Below are 24,232 nucleotides of genomic sequence, written 5' to 3' on the forward strand. Positions count from 1 at the left end.
AAAATTAACCTGTAAATTAAATATAAAAAATATAAAACCACTGCTTCAAAAAGATTAAAAGTAAAAAGATGATGAAGATATAACAAACCAAGGCAAACCAAAGAAAGCAGTGGCATGATAGTAATATCAAACAAATTGAATTAAGACATCTCTCCTATCACAGAAAAAAAAAAAGAGATGAAGAAGGCATTTTTATCATGAAACAGGGTTAATTCCAAATGAATATTTATAACTTGTAAATATATATGTATAAAATAGAGAAGTATCAACATTATATAACCAAAGGTACAGGAAATGCAAAGAATAGTCAAGAACACATTTAGATTATGTCATTTTAATTTGCTTGTCCCACTCTGTCACATACAAATGGCCAAAAAAAAAGTAAGGATATGAGAGCCCTAAATCACATAAAATTTAATAATATAAATTTTATTGGTATTCATTGGAGTTTTTACCCAGAAATCTAAAAACATGGTTTCTTTTCAAATGTGCAAGAAAGCAATCATAAAAATTGATTTTATGTTAGGCATCAGAGGAAAAACTAAGTGTTTAAAAAAAATACAGCAAGCATTCTCTGATTACAATGTTGTAATAAAACAAAAGTAGTACCTTTACTTACCAACTGAAAATTAAGAAAATTAAAAATCAAAATTTTTAGAGTCAAAGACTCAGTTGAAACAAAGGTTACAGAATATCTAGAAAATAATGATAATGAAGATACCATATGAGGAATAACAAAAGCCATGCTCAGATGAAAACTTACAGCCTAAACACATATTAATATAAGAAATAATTAAGATAGATTGAATTAAGTATTAAGTATATAGATATTGGTTCTCTTGCTGTAGTTTTCTAATTTTCTTTTTAGGCTATTTTTTCCTTTTTTGTGTGTTTTGGTTCTACTATTAACACTTCTGTTTAATCTGATATTTCTGCTATCATAGTTATTTTTTAAATATTTGTTTATTTTGAGATAAAGAGCTCATGTATGGGGGTGTGAGTGGGGAAGGGTAGAGAGACAGAGAGGGAGAGAGAGAATCCCAAGCAGGCTCCACGCTGTCAGCACAGAGCCTGATGCAGAGCTCAGTCTCACAAACTGAGATTATGACCTGAACCTAAATCAAGAGTCAGACACTTAACCAAATGAACCACCCAGGAGCCCCCCTGCTATCATAGTTATTTATAAGAGTTTTTTCTTATTTAATGATCATTCCTGTTTGATAGCAGTCTATTATTATTTCATCTAACAAACATATTGGCTTATCTCTTTGAATATGTTAATGATTTTCTAATTTAAAAAATTTCTCTGCATGATTCTGTTTGTTTCATACTTTTTCTGTGCTTGTATTGTTCTCTGTATTTTAGTACAAAAATGTCCTCATATCTGGCAATTCTTGGCTCTTTGCTGATTTCAACAGTAAGAAACATAAAAGGTGATTTGAGATTCTGAACTGTTGAGGATTTATCAAATGAGGTTTTAATATGAGGTCACCGACTCAGCACTTATATTTGTGAACATAAAATGTCGGTTTTGTTATATTCTCTCTTTATTAATTGGAATGCTCAGAGTGATCTCTTCTAACTTGTCCCTAGAATTCAAGAATTCTGGAAGTTTTGTGTGAGAAAAAAGCTAGGGGATCTAACTTTCTGTGTACAACATTTACTTCACTTTCCTTCCTCCTCCTTTTCTCAGCATGGTACTGCACCCCAACAGTACTTAGTATTCTTTAGAAAGAGCTTCATTTTTTTTAACCTTCAGAAGACAATAACCCTTTGGACTTGTGCTGCTTTATAGGAGATTTGGAAGGTAACTACTTCATAAGCAGCTTCCTGTTTTTGATACCACGTTTATCTCCATTTCCAGTAGTATGTGGTACAGCCAATTCCCGAGCTTTTGCAGTTGTGAAGTACAGTAAAACCTTGGATTGTGAGTACTTGTTCTTTGAGTATTCTGCAAGACGAGCAAACATTTCTAATACATTTTTAATTGATAAACGAGTGATGTCTCACAATATGAGTAGTATGTGATGCCAAGCATCACATGATCATAACTGAGCCGATGGTTCTTCTCTCTCTCTCTGTCTCTCTCTCTCTTACCATGGATTTGTGGGTGATCGTCTCTCATGCTCGGATGCTCCATCTCAGGCTGCAGTGTTTGGCAGAAATCAGTGATTTTTCAGAATTAGATATTGGTTCTCTTGCTGTAGTTTTCTAATTTTCTTTTTAGGCTATTTTTTCCTGGCACTAGTGTATTTTTTGTCACTTCAGAGCACCTATGGATAGTCCTTTGCTTTTCCATACAAGAGTAGGTTTAGGAATGTTTTGCTTCATTCTAGGTCAGGCTACTTGCAGATATAGACCCTTTCCTCTGCTGACTTATTGCTAGTTACATTAAATACAGTACATGACAAGAATTTATTAATACTGGACTATAGTCAACACCTGTGCGAGTGTATACAATGGCTCCCATGCAGAAAAAGGTTGAAAAGAAAGGCAGTAAGAAGAAGGAGGTGATTATGGTGGAAGTTAAGGAGGAAATCATTGAGAAGTGCAAATGAGGTATGCGAATAGACGAAATTACAAGATTATAAGAAGTCTGCATCTACATCTCATCTGTAGAGGAGGAGAAAAAAGTGAAGGAATCCCTCACTTCAGTGAGATTAGGGAGATGTGTAAAATGTGGGAAACTACAAAATTTTGCAGAAAAGCACCACTCGAATGAGGCTGTAGTAGTGCAAGCAATGAGTCTGTTTAACAGCAATACAATGTCACATTTATACAAAATCCTCAAAAGGAGGCAAAAGCAAATGTCATTGGATAAGTTCCCTGTTAAGTTTGCAGGAAAAGAAAAAAATCCATTGAGCCATTAGATACCAGTGATTCTGTTAGTGATAGTGAAGGTTGTCCTACACGATAACCCTCCTCTGGCTTGTCTCCCTCGCACCAGCCATGAAGGCTTTCAAAAGTACATGAAGGTAATTTGTTTATTTTTCTTTATATTTTGTATTTTCTTTATTATTTTGTATTATATTGCAGTATTGTAATCATTATTATATGAATATTTTTGGGTTGTGGAACGAAGCATCTGAGTTTCCATTATTTCTTATGGGGAAATTCGGTTTGATAGACAAGTGCTTTGGATTACAACCATGTTTCCAGAATGGATTATGCTTGCAAACCAAGGATTTATATATATATATATATATACATACATACATATACATATATGGAGAGAGAGAGATTATAAGTGTACCAAATTATATATTATATCACATATAATTATATATTATTGCATCATATATATGCTGTATATACTGTATGTATATTTTCTATGTGATATTATATATACTATATGTAACATATATAGTAGCAAGTTATATATTATTTATACTATATATTACATAGGATATTAATCATATTATATCATATACTATATACACACTAGCAGACTACCAAGTAATAAAGAGCCATAGTTAACACACAAATGTTTCTCATTAGACATTAACTTTAGGTTAAATAAGCAAGATTGGAGTTAAGAAACACAACTTTTGACTGTTAGTTATTTGGATGTGTACTGCCCCCAAATAATACCAGCTCAAGCAGAAAAAAATATCTGGCTCATTTGACATGCCATCTTCAGTTTCCATAAATTTCCTTAAGTAATAATCTACTACATACTCTTTTTCTATACTTCTTGTCCACTAAACAGTGACATTTTTAGAACAGAATAGCTGTAACATCACATATAATGAAAAGCATTGTTCAATTTCATACATAATCTCATAATTTGCATCTAGTTATTTATACCACAGATGGGCAGATGACTTGGTAGTATGCTATATGAGAAAATAAGCTGCCTTCGGATATTAAAAATGGCTTGCTTCTCGTAGAGATTCATTCCACTTAACCACAAAAGAAAGCCTATTAATTAGACTTTTGAATCCCATTAGGAAAAACAAATACCAATACTTAACTGCTCAAATATGACATGATGGAAAATTGCTAACATAATTAGATTTTTAATAGTGTTAATGACTCTTGTATCTTATTAATAAGGATTAAAACTAATGTAATACTATATGAAGAAAAATTGCCACTGTATGTTCTTCTACAGGGAAATGTAGCATGATTATGTCTATTTCCACATGAAGGGGTTTTAATTTTTATTCCCTTGCAGTTGTAATATAACTCACATGTTCCTTGGCTTAATATATTACCCCTGACATTATGTGACAGAAGGTCCTACAAGTACACCATTTAGGTCTGCAGTCTCATTAGATATCCTAAGTCAAGCATGATGTTGATTCTGGATGTAAAACTATACACACTGAAGGTTGAAATGTCTTTTCCCTGCCCTCTTTCTCTACATTTTTACAGATTATCACTTTTTTCAAAGCCTTTGTTTCAACTCATTTTTCCCATTTATTGGCCAAATTACATTCACTGTTTATACCATGCAATTAATCTTTTTTTTTTTTTTTTTTTTTTTGCATAGTCTCTCTCTTCTTAGTTACTCTATGGACATAAAAAGCATGTTTTATTGTCCAGTATGTCACATCAATTCGTTAAATAGCCAGTATTCATTTAGCATCTTCTTTATGTCTGTCATATTGAGGGCACTGAGTGTAATAAGAGACATTTTTTATCTATCTATCTATCTATCTATCTATTTTGAAGGAGTATGAGCAGGGGAGGAACAGAGAGAGGGAGAGAGGGAGAGAGAGAGAATTCCAAGCAGGCTCCATGCTGTCAGCACAGAGCCCAATGTGGGGCTTGATCCCATCAACCAGGAGATCATGACCTGAGCCATAATCAAGAGGTGGATGCTCAACTGACTGAGCCACCCATACACCCCAAGAGACAGTATTAAGAAAATACATAATCCTTGGGAGGATGTTGATTTTCTAAATGTTTTAGAATTTGGGTGTCTGAGTGGCTCAGTTGGTTAAGTGTCTGACTTTGGTTCAGGTCATGATCTCATCATTTGTGGGTTCTAGCTCCATGTCAGGTTCTGTGCTGACAGCTCAAATCCTGGGGCCTGCTTCGGATTCTGTGTGTGTGTCTCTCTCTGTCCCTCATCTGCTAGTGCTCTGTCTCTCTCTCTCTTTCTCAAAAGAAATAAACATTAAAAATAAATGTTTTAGAATTATTTTTAGAAAATAAAAAGTACAAAATTAATATTTCTATGAGTTCCTCCAACTAGCTGAATTCACCATTACGGCTGCCACAAAGACAAATGGATGTTCATTTCCAAACTAGGCACCAAGAAGAACATCTGAGAAAACAGCCAATATTTGAGACAGGTGGCTTGCAAACCAATTTACAAACTCACCAAATACATACATATTATAAAATAATTAATTTAATGACATACAGTGTGACTTAGCATTTGTATTCATTCTCTCTCAGTACTGGCATGTCACTTTAATGTGATTCTATTATCAGGTAGACATCTACTACTCAAAGTATAGTCCTTGAACCAGCAATGCCAGCATTACGAAAGGGCTTCCTGGAAGCCCTTGGGTGCCACCCCAGAGATTCTGAATCATGATCTCTAGTTTAACAAATTACTCAAGTTACTCTTATACACAGTAATGTCTGAGAAGCATTGGGCTGCATTTGCTTAAATAAGGTGAAAGTCTTCTTGCACTGAAAAAGGGGAGGTGATGGTAATCCAGCTCAGGCCATCAAGAGCATAATGTTTATCTGAGAGCAATAATTCAGGCAGTGTTGTTCGAAACTGAAGTTACTTAAGAAAGTAATCATCATAATGAAATAATTTGAAAATATATACAGTGGTTTTCCACTGTGGCTGTACATCTAAAATTGCCTGGGGAGATTTTTTTAAGTTGTTATTTAAATTCCAGTTAGTTATAATACAGTGTAATATTAGTTTCAGGTGTGGAATATAGTGATTCAATACTTCCATGCAACACCCGCAGCTCATCACAACTGCAGTGCTGAATCCATCTGGGGAGCTTTTTAAAATAAGAATCCTTTGGTCTCAACTCCAGAGAGAATCTCCAGAATCAGAGATTCTGATTTAATTTTTCTGGTGAGTTTTTTATGCATCAGGATTTTTTAAAAGTTCCATATGAGTTTTATGTGCAGTTAGAGCTAAGAACCATTGATAAAATACGAGAAGTTGTTTAGATAACTGGGTTTGAGGAAGAGAAAACTTATGTGGATGATCATAGAGTAGGTTAATTTTGTGTAGTTCTAGGAAGCAGAATGGGACACTTAATGATTTAAGACCAATATAAAAATAATGGTAGTTTGAGCATATGAAACAAAAATGGGCATCTTTGAGGGTACCTATTGAGTTCAGGTGGAAACTGCACAGCCAAAAGGCCTTCAGTGACACTATTGAACACTCATGCATTTAGCATTGTGCATTGGCTCAGTAGGGTACACGATTGCCAGATTGTGTTATAATAGAGTAATAATAAGTATATTTAATGAGCACTTTCTGTGTTGGGCACTTTACATGAATTACTAGATTTCATCCAACCACAATTCTATGAGGACAAGTTCTTTGAAACCAAGGCTTAGAGAATTGAAATAAATTGCTTGAGTTTCCAAGTTACTAACAGGAACAGGCTTCAAACCAGGACTTACCAGACCCAACATCCCATAATTTTAACCCCATACAGTTCTACCATGATGCTCATGGATACTCAATTCTATGATTCTTAGGTGTGCCATGTAGCAATCACTATACTGTTCACTTGAAGATCAAATTTAATGACCAGAGAGGCTTACTTAAGCAAACTGCCGTAAACATTAAAGAATAGTTTTAAAATCACTTTTTTGAAACTTAGAAAACAGAATGTCATTGAGAGAACAAACCTGGGTTAAAGGACCTAGAATCTTAAAATAAGTAAGTAGATAGATAGATGATGATGATAGAAAGATAGATAGATAGATAGAACAAATAATAAAACTAGGCACTTTGCAATACCAATATGTTTTGTTACAATTCCTTTTGTCCCCCTCAGCTGTGATTGAAAGCATATTTGTTCTTACTCTCTCTTTTTAAAAATTGTAATCTATGTTTGTATTGCAGAACTAATTATGAGTCACCCAAGTGTAACCAAGGATTGCTGAGGGCTCCGGAAATAGGAAGAAGGAAATTCATTAACAAGTAATGGTGAGCTTATAGTTTCAAAAGGTCATTAGAAATGCTAAACCACAGAACACCATTGTCTGAGCTGGTACCATATCTAATCATTTATCAGTCCCAGGGTTCTGAACATTTGGTCATCATCAGTCTTCTTAGCCACCAAATAGAAAGTCAGCTGATTCTACACTATGAGCCTAGGGTTATAATGCTATCCTTTGTCTAGAATACACCAGCCCTTTCCTCCATTTCGAGATACCATGTTCAGTATGCATGTTAGGCACATGGAAGCCTGGGGATCTTCAGTTTTCAGCTTAGGTGTGAACCCAAGTCATCACCTTTACTCTTCTCAGTGAAAGAACACCATAAGCTGACTTGTCAAGCTTTCATAAAAGAATTACTTAAATTTTTTTTTTTATTTTAAAGAGAGAGAGCATAAGTCAGGAGAGGGTCAGAAGAGAGAGAGAGAGAGAGAGAGAGAGAGAGAGAGAGAGAGAGAATCTTAAGCAGCCTCCACACTCAGCATGAAACCCAGTGTGGGGCTCGATCCGGTGGCCCTGGGATCGTCACCTGAGCTGAAATCAAGAGTCAGACACTCAATTGACTGAGCCTCCCAGGCGTCCCTCATATGAAAACTTCTTAAAAACAGGTATGGTGTAAAAATGTGAATCAAAAGGTATATATTTTGTAATCAAAAGGTGAATATTTTAGTGTTGTATTCCAGTAACTGCAAGTACTCTTATTCAGAGACCTAGGATAGAATAGCATAGCACAGACAACCATTACTATAGAAAACTTTCTGGGTGTATGAGGGGATCAAAAGGAATTTATTTTAGTGTCATTTTCATTAAATAATTTCTTCTGGACAGTCCAGTACCACTAAGATGCAGAAGCAAGAAAAGCAGTAAAATTTTTTTTCTGTAAAAAGCTAGATGGTAAATCTTTTAGACTTTGTGGACCATTAAAGTCTCTGCCACAGAAACTCAACTCTGTTGTAGTGAAAAGTAGCCATACAAAGTAGTCATAAAAATAGCCATAGTTAGTATGTAAACTAATGGACATGGCTGTCTTCCAATAAAATTTTATTTATGGATCATGAATTTTGAATTTCTAGTAATATTTACATAGCACAATATATTCTTCTTTTAATTTTTTTTCACCATTTAAAATGTGGAAACTACTCTCAGCTCATGGGCCTTACAAAACCATTTAGCTGACTACATTTCTCCCACAGGCTATAGTTTGCTTACACCTACTTTACTCTTCTAAGCACTCTGACTTCTAGAAGAGAAGTAAAATTGTCAATTTAATTCAGTAGATTGATTGATTTGTTAATTTATGTGTGTATATCAAGATGCTATCCATATTTCTTTCCAAAGGTGTTTAGAAATAAGAATTGGTAGTTAAATTATCACCTCCCTTATGAATTTTAGGATGTTTTGTTCTAGTTCTGTGAAAAACGCCACTGATATTTTGATGAGGATTGCACTGAATATGTAGATTGCTTTGGGTAATATAGACATTTTAACTGTTAATTCTTAAAATCAATGAGCACATAATATCTTCCCATTTATTTGTGTTGTCTTTAATCTATATGGAACCACAACCTCCTCCTGTCACAAAAAAAAAACAACAAAAAATCCAAAAATCCTGAATAGCCAAAGCAATCATAAGAAAGAAGAACCAAGCTGGAGGTATCATGCTCCCTGATTTCAAACTATACTATAAAGCTGTAGTAACCAGAACAGTATTAGGATGCTGACGTGAAAACAGACATATACATCAATATAATAGAATAGAGAGCTCAGAAATAAATCCATGCACATATGGCCAATTAATCTATGACAAAAGAGGCAAGAATATACCAAGGGGAAAAGATGGTCTCTTCAATAAATGATGTTGGGAGAGTTGGACAGCTCCATGCAAAAGAATGGAACTCGACTACTATGTTATACCATGCACAAAATAAATTCAAAATGGGTTGAACACTTGAATGTAAGACCTAATACCATAAAACTCCTAGAAGAAAACACAGGCAATAACTCTTGGACTTCAGTCTTCACAATATTTTTTGGACCAGTCTCCTCAGGAAGGGCAACAAAAGTTAAAATAAACAAATGGGATTACATCAAGTTAAATTGCTTTTGCACAACAAAAGAAAGTATTAACAAAACAAAATAGCAACCTAGTGGATGGGAGATAATATCAGCAAGTCATACATCCATAGTGTGTGTATATATACACACATATATATAATTAATAATATTATATATTATGTTTAGTATATATATAACAAACCAAGTTTGCTCCCTATATCTATGAGTCTGTTTTTGTGTTGTTTTCTTTGTTCATTTGTTTTGTTTTTTTTTATTCCATATATATATATATATATATATATATATATATATATGGTAAATATATATATATATATATGGTAAATATATATATATATATATACGGTAAATATATATATATATATATATACGGTAAATATATATATATATTACATATATATGTGTGTGTGTGTGTGTGTGTATATATATAGAGAGAGAGAGGGAGCTAATAAACATTTTTCAAAAGAAGACATACAGATGGCTAACAGACACATGTTCAAGTTCACTAATCATCAGGGAAATGTAAATAAAAACCACAATGTGATATCTCATTATACCTGTCAGAATGTTTGTTATCAAAAAGACAAGTGTTGGTGAGTATGTGGAGATAAGTCAACTTAGGTATGCTGTTGATGAGAAAGTAAATTTGTGCAGTCACTATGGAAAACATATGGACAGTTCTCAAAAAATTAAAAATAGGCTACCATATGATCCAGTAATTCCACTTCTGAGTATTTATCTGAAGAAAGTGAAAACAGCATTTTGAAGAGATATATGCTCCTCTCTGTTTATTGCAGCATTATTTACAATAATCAAGTTATGGAATCAGCCTAAGTGTCCATGAATAGATGAATGGATATAGAAGATATGGTATATATGAAATGAAATATTACATAGCCATAAAAAATGAAATCTTGCCATTTATGAGAACATGGATGGACCTAGAGGGTGTTGTGTGAAGTGAAATAAGTCAAAGAAAGACAAGTTTCATATCTTTTCACTTACACATGGAATCCACAAAACAAAACTAATGAACAAACAAAACAAAAAAGAAACAGACTCATAGATACAGGAAACAAACTTGGTTATCAGAGAGGGGAGGAACTGGGTGCCAGGCAAAACAGGTGAAGGGGATTAAGAGGCACAAACTTCCAGTTATAAAATAAGTCACGGGAGATGTAATGAACAGCATGGGGAATATAGTCAATAAAATAATAATTAACTTTGTATGGGGGTCATTTAATGATGTATAGAAATATCAAATCACTATGATGTACACCTGAAACCAATGGGATATTGTATATCAGTTATATGTCAATTACAAAATCATCATCATCATCATCATCATCATCATCATCATCTCACCTCCCTTGGGAGCAACCTGGTTTTGATTCTTGGCCAAAATAATAAGACACATACTATAGTAAATAAATTTGGAATATAAAGTCCTGAATTTGAGTCACTCCTTACCCATGTGACTGAAAAATTACTTTATGTTTATGATTCTTAAACTCTATCAGCAAAATGGAAATAATGCTTATAATAAAGTGAGGAGCAAAGAAGATTCTCTGAGTAGATTATTTGTCATCTCTGGAATGCTATACAAAATATGCTTTGTTATTTTTAAATGTGAAAATGATACTAGCATACATTTACAATTATAATAATTACAGTTCTTCCTATGGGCTAGTCATTGTTTTGGGGCTTTCCATGTATTGATTCATTTGATCCCCACAACAACCACATGAAATGGGGACTTCTGTTATTTACCATTTTACATATTTGCATATTAGGACATAAAGAGTTTAAGTGATTTACCCATGGTCTCACAACTAGTAAGTGGCAGAGGTAGGATTTGAATCCTGCACTCTTGCCCCTGAATCCATACTCTTCACTGCTACCTCTTTTGTTTCATATTATGGTCTAGTCAAGTGCCACACACTGTACTAACCATGTCACAAATGCTATGTAATGGAATGCTGACCATAACCTTTTGATGTGGACATAGCAGCTTAGTAGTTAAGTGTGTAGGCTCTGAAGATGGGCTTCATGGACTCAGTTTTCTTCTTCCCTACTTTGCGAGCAAATTACTTATCTTTATTTAAGTCTGATTTTACTGAGAATGATAGTAATTATAGGCACCTTTTGAGTCTTGTGAAGATCAAATGAAATAATGCATGTAACATAGCTAGCATTGTCCCAGCTTGCAATTTTATATCTGTTCAGTCACTCACTTGCTTACTCATTCATTTATTTCTGTTTCTTAAATAGTGGAGTTTACTAAAATTTAAATAATGCAAGCATATATTTACATTTAAAATATTAATGCATATATTTTGTTTCCCAAAGTGGGGTATCTAAAATATCTGTAGTGAGCCATAGGTGCCAATCAATAAGAAAACACTAATATAGAGGGTGACATAGATTTTGGCTTTGCTAGTTTGATGTTGTGATACATGCCTAAAAACCCATTGACAGCATACCTGATATCTAAATTTTTTTATTTTGAACTTGACAGAGCACTTGAAAGATGCCTGCTTGAAGTTTAGTACTGAATGTATTAGTAAAAGCTTTCATTTATTGGCTTATACTTGATGATGTTACTTGATAAAAATAGAATTATGTAACAAGAGTTGCAGCATCTTGTGTTTTAACAAAGTATCTATGAAAAGACAAGTCCTGCAATATATAAGAAAACTTAAATGTATTTCTCAACATCTTCCCACAGATTATTCTTTAAGATGATTAGAATTTCCTACCTCTTGGAGGAACCTTTGGAATAACATATTTGGAAGACAGGTCTTGGTAGGTGATGAGAGAAGCTTTAGCTATGTGCTCTGGCTAATAATAGTGTCATAATATATTGCACACTTTCATTTCAGTCACAAATGGGAAGTAAACTTAGAAGGATATGATACACATCTCTCATTTTACAAATGAAGAAATGAAGAAACAGGCAAAGTAACTTGCCTACAGTCAAACAAGCAGAGAGAAAGAGTAAGCCTAGAATCCAAGGATCTCATCTCCTAATCCCACTTGTTTTCTACTACCATGTTCTCTCTTCTACATTTAATGATTTTACTGTCTTGCAAGCCCTCAGTAATTCAAATTTAAAAATCAAACTAAATGTATTCATTATTGAAATATTATAGGGTTCCTGATATAAACAGATCCATGAGGTTTATCTTTTTATCACATTTTAAAAAGCGTTTATAAGCTATAAAGCAGGTGTCGACCATTTTTATGAATTGCTTTATAAAAGGCATTCAATCCTATATTTTACTTATGTGATCTGCTAATTGATGAGAAAGATTGGCTATTTTAACTATTAGATTTGGGTTCATAAAACTGACACTTTTAAAGAAATCCATTCAATTAATTAACCAAAAAGTAGGAAAGAATATCCAATGGGAAAAAGACAGTCTCTTCAACAAATGGTGCTGGGAAAACTGGATAGCCACATGCAGAAGAATGAAACTGAACCACTTTCTTACACTATTCACAATAATAAATTTAAAATGTATTGAAGACCTAAATGTGGTCTTCAATATGGTGGTAGGTTTCAATATGGTCTTTTATGTGATAGGAAACCATAAAAATCCTAGAAGAAAACACAAGCAATAACCTGACAATTGGACATTGGCCATGGCAAGTTCTTACTAGATAGGTCTCCTGAGGCCAGGGAGACAAAATAAAAAACTATTGGGACTTCATCAAAATAAAACCTAGCTGCACAGCAAAGTAAACAGACAACAAAAATTAAAGGCAACCTATGGAATGGGAGAAGATATTTGCAAATGACATATCTGATAAAGGGTTTGTATCCAAAGTCTATAAAAAACTCATCAAACTCACCATCTAAAATACAAATCATCCAGTTAAAAAATGGGCAGAAGTGATGGTGAACAGACGCGTGAAAAGATGCTCAACATCAACTTATCACCAGGGAAATGCAAATAAAAACTACAATGAGATATCACCTCACACCTGTCAGAATGGCTAAAATCAACAACACAAGCAACAATAGATGTTGGTGAGGTTGTGGAGAAAGCATAACCCTCATGCACTGTTGTTGAGAATGCAAACTCACCAGAGTGAGTGTAGCCACTCTGGTTAAAAATAGAGCTTCCCTATGCACCCTGAGGTATTCACCCAAAGGATACAAAACTATTATTTTGAAGGGATACATGTACCGGATGTTTATAGCAGTGTTAACTACAATAGGCAAATTATGGAAACAGCCCAAGTGCTCATTGATTGGTGAATAGATAAGGAAGAAGTAGGGTGTATATATTCAATGGAATAGTACTTAGCCATAAAAATAGAATGAAATCTTGTCATTTGCAATGATGTGGAAGGAACTAGAGAGTATTGAGCTAAGTGAAATAAGTCAGTCAGAGAAAGACAAATACCATATGATTTCACTCATATATGGAATTTGAAAAACAAATGAGAAAAGGGGAAAAAAAGAGAGGAAAGAAAACAGACTCTTAATTATAGAGAACAGGTGGTTATCAGAAGGGACGTGGGTAGGAGGAAGGGTTAAACAGGTGATGGGGACTAAGGAGTGCACTTGTGATGAGCCATGGGTGTTGTATAGAAGCATTAAATCACTACATTGTACACCTGAAACTAATTTTACACTGTATGTTAAACTGGAATTTAAACAAAAACTTAATAAAAGCAATAAAATATTGATCCTACGTTGGCATTTGGCACTTGGTGACTGGTTTTATATTTGAAATTTTTACTTCTATTGATTGGAAATAAACATTTTAAAAATCTAAATATCAGTTTGACCATCAGATCTTTAAGATGAGATTCTAACAATTTCATGTCTTTACAAAAAATTTTATATTGTATTTATTTTTTTTTTGGGAGAGAGACAGAGAGTGAGTGGGGAAGGGCAGAGAGAGAGGAAGAGAGAGAATCCCAAGCAGGCTCTACACTGTCAGCATGGAACCTGATGTGGGTCTCAGACTCCCAAACCTTGGGGCTCAAACTCACAAACCGTAAGTTCATGACCTGAGCTGAAACTGAGTTGGACACTTAACCGACTCAGCCACCAAGGTGCCCTTAATTGCACCTCTTTCATCCAGTAGTAGTGGTAATGCCAGGTTGGAAGAGAGAGTACCAAGGGCAGTCTCTGAAGTACTGAGAAAGAAAAGTGTTTGTCCAGACAGAGATCCAACATGGAGGATATAGGGGGACCTGAAATTCCCTTGTCACTTAAATACAGCAGTGTTGAGGCCAAAGGACTTTGAATTCCAAGAGTCCGGGCTGCAGAGTGACAGAGACGTCTGCAGGGACCCACAGTGACAACCTGGCGGGCCATGAGGATACTTCAATGAACAAATCAAAGCTCACCTGGTGGAGGGTCCAAAACATCACTATGACTAGGGAGATAAAGCCACAAAGTGACCAAAGTCACAACAACAGGGAGCAAGGAACACACTCCAAAAAACACCTCCTGAAAGGCCAGGCCATGGACAGTGTATGGCCCACTCTTTAATATAGTAGTGCTTGCAGGTGCAGGACACATAACAAGCTTTTAAAACACATAGGGACAGAAAACTAGCCAAAATGATGAAACAGAAGAATTCTCTTCAAAAGAAATTCCAGGAAGAAATGGTAGCTAAAGAATTGATCAAAACAGATATAAACAATATAACTGAACAAGAATTTAGAATAATAGTCATAAGATTAGTTGCTGGGCTTGAAAAAAGCATAGAAGACAGCAGAGAATCTATTGTTCCAGAGGTCAAGGAACTAAAAATTAGTCATGATGAATTAAAAAAATGTTATAAATGAGGTGCAAAATAAACTAGAGGTGGTGACAGTGAGGATTGAAGAGTCGGGAGAATAAGTGAAAAAGAAGATAAAATTATGGAAAAAGATGAAGCTGAGAAAAAGATAAGAAAATTCTAGACCACAGGGAAGAATTAGAGAACTAAATGATTCAATGGAATGCACTAATATCTGTATCATAGGAGTTCCAGAAGAAGAAGAAGAAGAAGGAGGAGGAGGAGGAAGTAGTAGTAGTGAGAGAGAAAAGGGCAGAAGGTGTACTTGAACAAATCATAGCTGAGAACTTCCTCAATCTGGGACAGGAAACAGACATTGAAACCCAGAAGGCACAGAGAACTCCCTTCAGATGTAATAGGAGTCTATCTTCTGTATGACATATCATAGTGAAACTGGAAAAATACAAAGATAAACACAGAATTCTGAAAGCAGCTAGGGACAAACAGGCCTTAACCTACAAGGGTAGACACATAAGGGAAGTAGCAGACCTATCTACTGACTTGGCAGGCCAGAAAGAAATATTCAATGTGATGAATAGGAAAAATATGCAGCCAAGAATCCTTTATCCAGCAAGCCTATCATTCAGAATAGAAGGAGAGATAAAGGTTTTCCCAGACAAACAAAAGCTGAAGGAGTTCATCATCGCTAAACCAGCCCTGCAAGAGATCCTAATGGGGACTCTGTGAGTGGAATGTTGCAAAGACCACAAAGGACCAGAGACATCACTACAAGCATGAAATCTACAGATTACACAATGACTCTAAATCCATTTGTTTTTTATTTATTTATTTTACATTTTATTTATTTTTGATAGAGAGAGACAGAGTGTGAGCAGGGGAGGGGCAGAGAGGGACACAGAATCTGAAGCAGGCTCCAGGCTCTGAGTTGTTAGCACAGAGCCTGACACAGGACTCAAACTCACAAACCGCGAGATCATGACCTGAGCTGAAGTCAGATGCTTAACCGAGTCACCCAGGCACCCCTAAATCCCTTTCTTTTAAGAATAACACTGAATGTAAGTAGACTAAATGCTCCAATCAAAAGACATAGGTATCAGAATGGATAAAAAAAAAACAACAAGACTCATCTATTTGCTGTCTACAGGCAACCTACTTTAGATCTAAGGACACCTTCAGATCAAAAGTGAGCGGATAGAGAACCATCTACCATCTATCATGCTGCTGGAAGTCAAAAGAAAGCTGGAGTGGGCATACTTACATCAGACAAACTAGATTTTAAACTAAAGGCTGTAACAAGAGATGAAGAAGGACATTATATCATAATTATGGGGTCTATTCATCAAGAAGAGCTAACAATTATAAATGTGTGTGCACCCATTTCAGAAGAACCCAAATATACAAAACAATCACAAACATAAGCAATCTTATTGGTAAGAATGTGGTAATTGCAGGGGACTTTAATACTCCACTAGCAACAATGGACAGATCATCTAGGCAGAAAAACAATAAAGTATAATGCCCCTGAATTATACAGTGGACGAGATGGACTTGACAGATATATTCAGAGCTTTTTGTCTTAAAGCAGCAGAATGCACATTCTGCTTGAGTGCACACGGAACATTGTCCAAAATAAATCACATACTGGGTCACAAAACAGCCCTCAATAAATATAAAAAAAAATGAGATCATACCATGAACATTTTCAGATCACAATGCTATGAAACTTGAAATCAACCACAGGAAAAAGTTTGGAAAACTTCCAAATGCATGGAGGTTAAAGAACATCCCACTAAAGAATGAATGGGTCAACCAGGCAATTAAAGAAGAAATTAAGAAATATATGGAAACAAATGAAAATGAAAACACGACAGCCCAAACCCTTTGGGATGCAGCAAAGGGAGTCCTAAGAGGAAAATGCATTGCAATCCAGGCCTATCTCAACAAAAAAAATCCCAAATACAAAATCTAACAGCACACCTAAAGAACTAGAAGCAGAACAACAAAGAAACCCCAAGGCCAACAGAAGAAGAGAAATAATAAAGATCAGAGCAGAAATAAACTACAAAAAATCTACAAAAACTATAGAATCTACAAAAAAACTATAGAACATATCAATGAAACTAAGAGCTAGTTTTTTGAAAAAAAATAAACAAAATTGATAACCCCTAGCCAGACTTCTCAAAAAGAAAAGAGAGAGGACCCAAATAGATAAAAATGGACTTATCACAACTAATCCCTCAAAAATACAATTATTAGAGAAGACTATTAAAAATTATATGCCAACAAACTGGACAACCTAGAGAAAATGGAAAAATTCCTAGACACCCACACACTACCAAAACTCAAATGGGAAGAAATAGAAAATTTCAGCAGACCCATAACTAGTGAAGAAATGGAATCAGTTATTAAAAATGTCCCAACAAGTAAGAGTCCTGGGCCAGATGACTCCCAAGGGAAATTCTACCAGACATTTATTTATTTATTATTTATTTATTTATTTTACTTAAATTTTTTTTAAGAGTCATGTGTTTTATTTTTATTTATTTATTTATTTATTTATTTTAATATATGAAATTTATTGTCAAATTGGTTTCCATACAACACCCAGTGCTCATCCCAACAGATGCCCTCCTCAATACCCATCACCCACCCTCCCTCCCACCCCATCAGCCCTCAGTTTGTTCTCAGTTTTTAAGAGTCTCATATGCTTTGGCTCTCTCCCACTCTAACCTCTTTTTTTTTCATTCCCCTCCCCCATGGGTTCCTGTTAAGTTTCTCAGGATCCACATTAGAGTGAACACATATGGTATCTGTCTTTCTCTGTATGGCTTATTTCACTTAGCATAACACTCTCCAGTTCTATCCACGTTGCTACAAAGGGCCATATTTCATTCTTTCTCATTGCCACGTAGTACTCCATTGTGTATATAAACCACAATTTCTTTATCCATTCATCAGTTGATGGACATTTAGGCTCTTTCCATAATTTGGCTATTGTTGAGAGTGCTGCTATAAACATTGGGGTACAAGTGCCCCTATGCATCAGTACTCCTGTATCCCTTGGGTAAATTCCTAGCAGTGCTATTGCTGGGTCACTAGCAATAAAAATAGCGTAGGTCTATTTTTAATTTTCTGAGGAACCTCCACACTGTTTTCCAGAGTGACTGCACCAGTTTGCATTCCCACCAACAGTGCAAGAGGGTTCCTGTTTCTCCACATCCTCTCCAGCATCTATAGTCTCCTGATTTGTTCATTTTGGCCACTCTGACTGGCATGAGGTGATATCTGAGTGTGGTTTTGATTTGTATTTCCCTGATGAGGAGCGACATTGAGCATCTCTTCATGTGCCTGTTGGTCATCCGGATGTCTTCTTTAGAGAAATGTCTATTCATATTTTCTGCCCATTTCTTCACTGGGTTATTTGTTTTTCGGGTGTGGAGTTTGGTGAGCTCTTTATAGATTTTGGATACTAGCCCTTTGTCCGACATGTCATTTGCAAATATCTTTTCCCATCCCGTTGGTTGTCTTTTAGTTTTGTTGATTGTTTCCTTTGCTGTGCAGAAGCTTTTTATCTTCATGAGGTCCCAATAGTTCATTTTTGCCTTTAATTCCCTTGCTTTTGGGGATGTGTCAAGTAAGAAATTGCTACGGCTGAGGTCAGAGAGGTCTTTTCCTGCTTTCTCCTCTAGGGTTTTGATGGTTTCCTGTCTCACATTCAGGTCCTTTATCCATTTGGGGTTTATTTTTGTGAATGGTGTGAGAAAGTGGTCTAGTTTCAACCTTCTGCATGTTGCTGTCCAGTTCTCCCAGCACCATTTGTTAAAGAGACTGTCTTTTTTTCCATTGGATATTCTTTCTTGCTTTGTCAAAGATTAGTTGGCCATACTTTTGTGGGTCTAGTTCTGGGGTTTCTATTCTGTTCCATTGGTCTATGTATCTGTTTTTATGCCAATACCATGCTGTCTTGATGATTACAGCTTTGTAGTAGGGGCTAAAGTCTCTACCAGACATTTAAAGCAGAGTTAATACCTATCCTTCTCAAGCTGTTCCAAAAAATAGAAATGGAAAGAAAGCTTCCGGACTCATTTTATGAAGCCAACATTGCTTCAATTCCCAAACCAGACAGAGACCCTCCAAAAAAAGGAGAATTAGAGGCCAATATCCCTGATGAACATGGATGCAAATATTCTCAACAAAATACTAGCAAATCAAATTCAATAGCATATAAAAAGAATTATTCACCATGATGAAGTAGGATTAATTCCTGGGCTGCAAAGCTGGTTCATTATTTGCAAATCAATCAATGTGATACATCACATTAATAAAAGAAAGGATAAGAACCATATGATCCTGCTAATAGATGCAGAAAAAGAATTTGACAAAATTCAGCATCCTTTCTTAATAAAAACCTCAGGAAAGTCAGGATAGAAGGAACATACCTAAACATCATAAAAGCCTTATATGAAAAGCCCACAACTAATATCATCCTCAGTGGGGAAAAACTGAGAGCTTTCCCTATAAGATGAGAGATGTCCACTCTCACCACTGTTGTTTAACATAGTGTTGGAAGTCCTACCATCAGCAATCAGAAAACAAAATGTAATAAAAGGCATCAAAATTGGCAAAGAAGAAGCCAAACTTTCACTTTTCGTGGATGACAAGATACTGTACATGGAAATCCCGAAAGAGTCCACCAAAAGGCTGCTACAACTGATACATGAGGTCAGCAAAGTTGCAGGGTACAAAATCAAGGTACAGAAATTGGTTGCATTTCTATACACCAATAATGAAGCAACAGAAAGACAAAGAAACTGATCCCATTTGCAATTGCACCAAGAACCATAAAATACCTAGGAATAAACCTAACCAAAGATGTAAAAGATCTGTGTGCTGAAAACTATAGAAAACTTATGAAGGAAATTGAAGAAGACACAAAGAAATGGAAAAGCATTACATGCTCATGGATTGGAAGAATAAATATTGTTAAAATATCAATACTACTTAAAGCAATCTACACATTCAATGAAATCCCAATCAAAATTGCACCAGCATTCTTCTCAAAGGTTGAACAAACAATCCTAAAATTCATATGGAACCACAAAAGACCCCAAATAGCCAAGTAATATTGAAAAAGAAAACCAAAGTGGGAGGCATCACATCACAATCCCAGACTTGAGCCCCTACTACAAAATTGTAATCATCAAGACAGTATGGTATTAGCACAAAAACAGACACATAGACCAATGGAATAGAATAGAGAACGCAGAATTTGATCCACAAATATATGGTCAACTAATGTTTGACAAAGCAGGAAAGAGTATCCAATGGAAAAAAGAGTCTCTTTAGCAAACGGTGCTGGGAGAATTGTACAGCAACGTGCAGCAGAATGAAACTAGACCACTTTCTTCCACCATACACAAAAATAAACTCAAAATGGATGAAAGACCTAAATGTGAGACAGGAAACTATCAAAACCCTAGAGGTGAAAGCAAGCAACAGCCTCTTTGACCTCAGCCACAGCAATTTCTTGCTCGACACATCTCCAAAGGCAAGGGAATTAAAAACAAAAACAAACTATTGGGACTTCATGAAGATAAAAAGCTTCTGCACAGTGAAGGAAACAATCAACAAAACTAAAAGACAACCGACAAAATGGGAAAAGATATTTGCAAAAGACTTATCGGATAAATGGTTAGTATCCAAAATCTATAAAGAACTTACTAAATTCAACGCCCAAAAAACAAATAATCCAGTGAAGAAATGGGCATAAGACATGAATAGACACTTTTCCAAAGAAGACATCCACATGGCCAACAGACACATGAAAAGATGCTGAACGTCATTCATCATCAGGGAAATGCAAATCAAAACCACACTGAGATACTACCTCACACAGGTCAGGGTGGCTAAAATTAACAACTCAGGCAATGACAGATGTTGGCAAGGATGCGGAGAAAGAGGATCTCTTTTGCATTGTTGGTGGGAAAGCAAACTGCTGCAGCTGCTCTGGAAAACAGTGTGGAGGTTCCTCAAAAAATTAAAAATAGAACTATCCTACCACCCAGCAATAGCACGACTGGGAATTTATCCAAAGGATACAAGAGTGCTGATTCATAGGGACACGTGTACCCCAATGTTTATAGCAGTGCTTTCAATAGCCAAATTATGGAAGAGCCTAAATGTCCATCAACTGATGAATGGATAAAGAAGATGTGGTTTGTGTATACAATGGAATACTCTTTGGCAATGAGAAAGAATGAAATCATGCCCTTTGCAGCAATGTGGATGGAACTGGAAGGTATTATGCTGAGTGAAATAAGTCAGTCAAATAAAGACAGATACCATATGTTTTCATTCATTAACAAAGACCATGGGGGAAGGGAAGGGGAAGAAATAGTTATAAGAGAGGGAGGGAGCAAACCATAAGAGGCTCTTAAATACAGAGAATAAACTGAGGGTGGATGGGGGGTGGGGAGAGGGTGATAAGCATTGAGGAGAGCACTTGTGATGAGCACTGGGGGTTGCATGTAAGTGATGAACCACAGGAATCAACCCCCAAAACCAAGAGTACACTGTACAAACTGTATATTAGCCAATTTGACAATAAATTATATTTAAAAAAAAGTGTTTTGCCAAGACAATGGATAGCGAGAGAGAAAGGAGGACTTTAGATACAAAATTGCAGACCTTTACAGGTTATTCCTTAAGGGAATAGTGGAAGTTATTGTCAAGGAAAGATAGCAGACTTTGGACAAGATACATATATTGATCTTTTAGCTGAACTATTGACTGAACCTGTAGCCTTGCTCGTGACAACAGTCACTCTGTTGAGAATTCTGATGCTGTCCCTGGTGTTGTAATTTCACATTATAAAACTGCAAATGGAAGCATCATCAGGAAATATAAAAGTGAGACGGATTAAAGGGAATTAAATTGTGAGCCTCAAGTCAAAACCAGAATGTTTAATGCATCTTTGACAATATTACCCCTGATTTTCTTTTCATAAATGTGGTTTTTGGTATCTAGGTTTTTTTTCAAAGTTAATTAGTTTGATTTGTTCATCTCTGTGACTGTTTATGCACAACATAAATTGAAGTAGGATTATGGCCATATTACTGATTAATTTGGTCAAAATATATAATGGAGTTAGATAATCATGCAAGCTGGAATAAACACTTCAAAGCCCTAGCTAGCATGTTTGCTGATGATACAAGTAACAATATAAATGTATTGTTACAAATGTGGAGGAGAAATATCCATTTTTTTGTTTTTGTGTGTGTGTGTGTGTGTGTGTGTGTGTGTGTTACCCAACTGGAAAAGACACGGGAATATTTCTTATCAGTCCCCCTATCCATCCCTTCATTCACACAGTACTTTCTAGAATGTTATTATGTGTATAGCTGTTCTATGGAAGCTGCAAGGATGAACGTAATGAATGGGACAATAGATATAATGTAGTAACTCTGATAGAAGTTAAATATGACAAAGACAAATATGCTGTTTTAATCACAGGTATGGTGAATATTATGGAAGTGGAAGTTCTGGTTGCTGTGAGGTGAGTTTGTGGCTTACTAGTTGCTCTTTTTGGTGAAGATATTTTGATTTTTCATATTCTGCATATCTTGGAGCTGGTAGGAGTTGCTGACCTTGTTCAGTTCCCCATTTCCACTGCCTTAACTAGTGTTTATTCACCTTTTGGGAAAAGCCATCCTCACATGAGGCTCATGCTATCTGGGTGGTCTCTTATCTAACCCTGCCCCTCCAACCTTTGAGATTTTGTAAATTGGCTCCTGCCTTAGTCTCCCCTTATACCCCAACTGCTGTTAGCTACAGTTTAGGTACTTTGAACATTTGCATGGTCATTTACCCAAATTTGTGACCCTTTCTTCTCTGATGACCTGCATTTCCATTCTTTGTTACGAGTCTATGGCCAGAAGCTTAGATGGTATAATTGCCCAGAGACGTTTTATCTCTGGAATATTAAGTTAGTGGCATTTGTTTTCACCATAGCCATTCAGACATTCAATTTCCTTAGTGTCTTGATAATATATAACTTTTGTTCTTTAAATGCATCACAACATCTAGTTCCTAGCTTCAACCTGGCTTTAATTTCTTCCGTAGCCCTTGTGGACCTCATGATGGCATCACTTGAGCCTCTCTACTGCCTAGATACTCCAATCTCTCCCCCCTCTAACTGTAGTCTAACTTCTGTCCTACAGTAAAACCAAATTTTATCCTTTCAAGGCCACATAGAGTATACACATTTGGGTCCTTGTGGAACTTACACTCTATTATTTAACACTGGTGAAATTGCCTATACTTTAAAAGGATCCCTTCCACAATTTTTTTTTCTGCTTCTTTCTTTACTGGCATTCTCAGCCTCTTTCATGGGATCTTATTTTTCTTGATATCTAAGCCAGTTTATCTTCTATTTCAATTTATCCTCCCGGTTGATCTTGTCAACTGAGACAAGTTCAATAGCCTATAAAATAGAAACACACAAATACACATTTGGCCTCAACCTCTCTCTGCATCCAATATCATTGTATTCAACTTCCATTATACTGTCTAGGAATATGTCAGTGACATCATTCCCCAAAGAGAATCCATCATTTCCCTTGTTCTACTTCTAAATGTATCTTATTCCAACATTCTCTATCATCCGAAAGCACTATAATCCAAATATTATTTCTCAAGCTAGAAACATGAGAGTTGTTGCAGATTCCTCCTTTTATCTGCCCCTCTACACATATCCAATGTTTCAAAATAGCCCTGTGGATTATTACTCCTCAGTATCTCCTGAATTTGTCCACTTTTCTTCAGTTCCCATTCATTCTGTTCAAATTACCATCTCCTGCTTGAAATATTGCCATAGTTTCTTAAGTTAGTGGTGGATTTGAGTCCAGAGTGCTAATCATTACACTATGGAACCGAGGTAGACTTATGATAGAGATAGAGATACCTCCTAACTCTCACGATTATTTCCCCTATCTTCTGTACTGGTTATTATAAAATTAATGTATAATTAGCTACTATAAAACTAATACATAATTCTATTCATCCTGTAAGTCCTACAAAGATACCATGTAGTCAACAGGGTAAAGTCCCAACATAGTATTTTCATATAAAAATGTCTTCTTTTTCACACCTTCATTTCTGATTTAGTAACCTCTTATAGTTCCCTACACCCCTAAATACTATAAGTTCTTAGTCATGGAGAAAATAGGATGTTC

The sequence above is a fragment of the Neofelis nebulosa genome, chromosome 1, assembly GCF_028018385.1.
Source record: "Neofelis nebulosa isolate mNeoNeb1 chromosome 1, mNeoNeb1.pri, whole genome shotgun sequence".
Taxonomy (NCBI): Eukaryota; Metazoa; Chordata; class Mammalia; order Carnivora; family Felidae; genus Neofelis; species Neofelis nebulosa.